The following is a 6,069-nucleotide window of genomic DNA, read 5'->3' as shown; positions in this document are numbered from 1 at the left end:
TCGTTCAAAACCTTATTGGCATACTTTTATCTGTTTGGAATACCTAACTCCCTGTCTCCCTGGACCATTTCTACTCAGTTTAGAAGACCCAGGCTGAGTCCCACCTCTTCCCTAAAATCTTTCCTAAGCACTCTGATACATATTCACTGAAGTTCTAAAATATCTATTATCTTTACTATTCATTAATCGTTTACAACATCTGCCTTAGTTGGCTTTATCCTTGCTTCATCTCCAACTAGATTGTAAAGACCACGAAAACAGAGACTACAATTTGGAATTCTTGATTTTTTTATAGCCTTTCCATGATAAACAATAATTAATAGAACTCTATGAAATTCTAATGAAATATATGGACTGTCTCACTAGAAAAGTATACATACTCAAAAATTTCACCTAGGATTTCAAAAGTTCTTAGTCCCTATGAAGCCTTCTTAACTTTATGCTAAGAAACCTGGCCCAAGGAATTGTGAGAAGTAGATGCATAATGTAAGAATTCAATAAATATTTGTCACATGAATCACTATAACCCTTATATTCTTTTAGTCCAAGGTTCCTACTACCCATCTAACCTATCATTCATTTCTTCCTCCTGAATACCAAAGTTCTAAGTCCTTTCTTGTATTTTGAAAATTCCTCAATCTTGGGCATTACTAATGTTCATGAAGGGGAGAGAAAGGTTGGGTGGGGTTAAGGACACAAGGCAGGATTTTATAAAGTAGGAGACTTGAGCAGGTGTAAATGCTGATGGGAAGGAACCCATAAAGAGAAATTGCAGTATAGAAAAGAGAGGGGAAATATCAAAATAGAAAATTTCCTGAGAAGGCAGGAAAAAACAGGACCCAGAGAGAAAAAGAGATTAGGCTTAGATGGATACCTTTTCTGATATAACAGAAAGAAACCATCCATATAAATAGGTGCCAGTAAATTTGTAGTTTGGTGGAAGGAAGTTAAGAATTCTCATCTGATTACTTTTACTTTCTTTACGAAGTAAACAGGCAGGACCATCTTCCAAGAGTAAGGAAGGTGGGGTGACTGGGGAGATGTCAGATAACCAAAGGGCATGGAGATGGTTTAAAATAACTTGTATTGGGGTGCCTGGGTGGCTCAGTCGGTTGAGTGTCCGACTTTGACTCAGGTCATGATCTCACAGTTCGTGGGTTTGAGCCCCGCATCGGGCTCTGTGGTGACAGCTCAGAGCCTGGAGCCTGCTTTAGATTCTGTGTCTCCCTCTCTCTCCCTGCCCTTCCCTGCTCACACTCTCTCTCTCTCTCTCTCTCTCTCTCTCTCTCTCTGTCTTTCAAAAATAAATAAACAGGGGCGCCTGGGTGGCGCAGTCGGTTAAGCGTCCGACTTCAGCCAGGTCACGATCTCGCGGTCCGTGAGTTCGAGCCCCGCGTCGGGCTCTGGGCTAATGGCTCAGAGCCTGGAGCCTGTTTCCGATTCTGTGCCTCCCTCTCTCTCTACCCCTCCCCTGTTCATGCTCTGTCTCTCTCTGTCCCAAAAATAAATAAAAAACGTTGGAAAAAAAAAATTTAAAAGTAAATAAATAAATAAATAAATAAACAAAATTAAAATGTATATATATAACTGGTGTATTACAAAGCTGTAGTGATCAAAATACTATAGGACTGGCACAAAATAGACACATTTTGTCTGGAAAACCGGACAGCAACATGTGAAAGAATGAAACTGGACCACTTTCTTACATCATACACAAAAATAAATTCAAAATGGATGAGACACCTAAATGTGAGATCTAAAACCATAAAAATCCTAGAAGAGAACAAAGGCAGTAACTTCTTTGACATTAGTCATGGCAACTTCTTTCTAGATATGTTTTTTGAAGCAAGGGAAACAAAAGCAAAAATAAACTATTAGAACTACATCAAAACAAAAAGCTTCTGCATGCTGGAGGAGACAATCAACAAAACTAAAAGACAATGTACAGAAGGGGAGAAGATCTTTGCAAATGAAATATCCAATAAAAGGCTAGTATCAAAAATATATAAAGAACTTATAAAACTCAACACCCCAAAACAAATAATCCAATTAAAAACTGGGCCAATGGCCAACAGACACATGAAAATATGCTTAACACCACTCATCATCAGGGAAACACAAATCAAAACTACAATGAGATATCATCTCACACCTGTCAGAATGGCTAAAATCAACAACACAGGAAACAATAAGTATTGGTGAGGATATGGAGAAAAGGAACACTCATGCACTACTGATAGGAATGCAAACTGGTGCTGGCACTTTGGAAAACTGTACGGAGGGTTCTCAAAAAGTTAAAAATAGAACTCTCCTAAGATCTAGTAATCTTTTGAATCTCAGTCCCATTCCTCAGAGAAAGACGTTTTTTAAAAAAAAAAAAATTGTTGTTCTTCTGGTAGTAATCTCTGATAGTAAAATGTATCCATTTTAAATGATATATTCACTATAAAAAGGGAGGATTTAAATCATTTATACTGCCTCTCTTCTCCTCCCCCATTCTCAGTGTTTATTATTTCATTATTCTGATCTTCTTTTGCCTTTCTAACTCCAAATAATACACTTATTTTTCTTTTTCCATCAACTTCTAACAGTATCACTTCCACTTTTACATTTCCAACCACAACCAAATATATCAGGCATTGTACGTACACAGACTCTAACACTTGGAAACCAGTAAATGTCTACATTGTGTATTAAGCACATAGGCACAGAAGTAAGATTGCCTAAGAGCAAAAACTGGGTTTACCACTTAATCGCTTTGTAGCCTTGGGCAAGACACTTGACCTTTCTTTTCCTCATCCTTGGGGTTCTAGATGAACATGTTGTGGACCTTTTTAAATCTGAAGTTTCTAGGAAATCTTCATTTAATTTTTTGATAAATTAATCTTTTATCTCCCTGTTTTATCTTTCTAATGTTCCTATTAGTTGGAAGTAGGATCTCCCGAGTTGATTATGTTTCTTATCTTTTTTCCTACCACTTAAATTTCTTTCTCTTTTTGCTCCATATTCTAAAACTGTATTATCCAAAGAGGTAGCCACAGATGAATGTGGGTATTTGCATTTAAGTTTAAATTAATAAATATCAAATAGGGACGCCTGGGTGGTTCAATCGGTTGAGCGTCCGAATTCAGCTCAGGTCATGATCTCATGGCTCATGAGTTCCAGCCCCACATCTGGCTCTGTGCTGACAGCTCAGAGCCAGGAGGCTGCTTCATATTCTGTGTCTCCGTCTCTCTCCCTGCCCTTCCCCCCACTCGCTCTGTCTCTCTCTCAAAAATAAAAACATTTAAAAACCTTTTTTAAATTAATAAATATTAAATAAAAGTAAAAATGTAGTTTCTCAGTCACACTAGCCACATTTCAAGCCACATATAGCTAGTGACTATCACATTGGATAGTGCAAATATCTAAAATTCTATTGGATAATGCCATGCTAAAAGATTTTGTCAACATTGGAAGGTTTGTTTTCATTCTATTCTTTTTAAATTTCAGTTATTTTTTTAATTTCATTTAATTTAACCTAAAAATACCACTTATTCTCTGATTTTTCTTCTCTGTTCTTTTAGAGCATCTTGGTCTTGCCTCAATTAATCTCTTTGAAATATATTAATTAGAGGGTTTTTTTTAAATTTATCTTCTTTCTGAATTATATCTACTCTATTTCCTCTGGAATCAGTTTTTATCTGGAATCCATTTATCATGTTCTTTTTTTTCATGCTGTTGATTTATTAATATGCCTGATTATTTAGTATATTCTTTATATCAGTTAAAACATCTGAGTTTCTTCTGATTGGTATACACAGGTCTGTTTTCACACCAACTCTCTTATATGAATGGGGACTTATGGCAGGCTGGAGGAGAAACCTGTGAATTTGCAGAGGCTGTCAGGCTTCAGACCTGTCCCTTCCCCTGCATCCCCATCTAATGTGAGAGGGTTTTCCCAGAGCAACACTGACACTAGATACCTTAGCTGTCAGTCCATCTATTAATCAACAAATATGACAGAGCACCTACTATAGTCCAGATCCTCATTCAGCTTCTAAGGATAATATAGAAAGTAAGATACAGAGTCCTGCCCTCAAGGAGTTTACATTTAACATTTCTAATAATTTTGTTCAATTTCTTTAGGGAAGAGCCATTTGGGGTTTTGCTAGGAAGGTTAGGTAGTATATGCCCAGAGGTCTATGTTCTGTGCTCTAAATAGAAGAGTGAGATGGGAATGGCCACTGAGATAGAAGTTCCTCGTATAAACTCTCAATTACTTTCCCTATGTAAAGCTCCACTTCCCACTCCCACCTCCATCATATCTGCTAATTCTAAGTCCAGACTTTCTCCAGATTCTGATGCCAGAACCACCTTCACCTCTGATCCTCCTTCATAACACATTCTGGGCTGTGCCATTCTCCATTTGTTTCTATTATGAACATTCAATCATCCACTTTTCAGCTTCCACAAATTTCCTAAATCTAAGCTGTAATTCTGAAGCTCTGTTTATAATACTGGTTCATTTTTTAATTCTTGTGTATTTTTATTTTAGAGGATTCCAAGAGAGACATAAGAATATATGGTTGTTCAGTCCATCATCATCTTGAACACTTTTATAATAAGTAAAAAAGATAATGAAACCATATCTATAAGCTGAGGTCTTCTTTTTTGCTTGCTGCATTTTCCATATTACAGAGAATCATTAAAAATTGCTTTCTTTGCCATCTTTGCCAAAGTAGCCATCATAGAACTTTTATTTGGAGCTTTCATTGAAGACCTTAGTTGTGACTTTGAAAAGTAAGTGGCTAGGGGCACCTGGGTGGCTCAGCCAGTTAAGCATCTGACTTCGGCTCAGGCCATGACCTTGAGTTCTTGAGTTTGTGCCCCGTGTTAGGGTCTGTGCTGACAGCTCAGAGCCTAGAGCTTACTTCAGATCCTGTGTCTCCTCTCTCTCTCTGCTCCTCCCCTGCTTGCACTCTGTCTCTGTCTCTGTCTCTCTTTTAAATAAATTAAAAACATTTTTTTTAAGTAAGTGGTTCTTTTTTTTTTTAAGTTTATTTACTCTGAGCAAGAAAGAGAGAGAGAAAGGTGGGGAGGGGCAGCGAGAGAGGGAGAGAGAGAATCCCAAGCAGGCTCCACACTGTCAGTGCAGAGCCAGATGCCAGGCTCGAACTCATGAATCAAAGGTCACTACTTGAGCCGAAACCAAGAGTCAAATGCTCAACTGACTGAGCCACCCAGGCACCCCAAAAAGTAAGAGAGTCTGAAACATAGTTCTTTATTAATCAATTTCTTTTCACCCCTGTTTCTCTTTCTCCCTTTCTTCACTATCCCTACACAAAATTAGAAGGGAGAGAACATCACAGAGGGACCACGAGAGACATCTTTTTAGAAAAAGAAAGGCAGTTCGGGTCTTTTCTTCGGTAATAGTAGAGTTGTTTGTGGTCTATTGTATAGCAGTCTAAATAATTTTTTTTAACAAAACATTATTCTTACCCTTCTCCTCCCATCTCTCTCTTGCTTCTGCCATCTCTTGAGTCACTACCCACCCAGAAGTAGGGATAGTAATTAAATGGTCTTAAGTAAGCGCTGAAAAAATAGGAATGCCTATAAAAGGGCTAGGAAGCCAGGCCTTACATTGTTCAAGATCCAAACCTGACCTTCTAAAGAGAAACTATAACCTAAAAACATAGACATTTAGGGTTGGAAGAATCCTGTGCCCTTCACTGTAAGCCACTCTAGCTTTTCCTCCTGCTGTGGTAGGACTCTACCATGACCTAGCCAATGGACTGTGATTCAGCCTCTGACAGTTCCAGTGACAGGGATCTCATTACTTTAGGAGCAGTGTGTATCATTGCCAGACAATACTGCTCCTTGTAGATATCTTAATAAAACTAAAGACTTCTTTTTAGAAAATGTCAATCATTGATTCTAGCTCTATTCTCTGGCATTACACAGAATAAGGAACTCAAGATAGTGGAGATACCATGAACTCAAAGATATATTCTTGAGGCATTTCCATTCTAAGTCTGGGCTTGCCATTTACTGGGCACATGGGCATAGGCAAGTTACTTACCAGCTAAG

Source organism: Prionailurus bengalensis, chromosome C1, assembly GCF_016509475.1.
Source record: "Prionailurus bengalensis isolate Pbe53 chromosome C1, Fcat_Pben_1.1_paternal_pri, whole genome shotgun sequence".
Lineage (NCBI taxonomy): Eukaryota > Metazoa > Chordata > Mammalia > Carnivora > Felidae > Prionailurus > Prionailurus bengalensis.
This window is presented reverse-complemented; position numbering follows the sequence as displayed.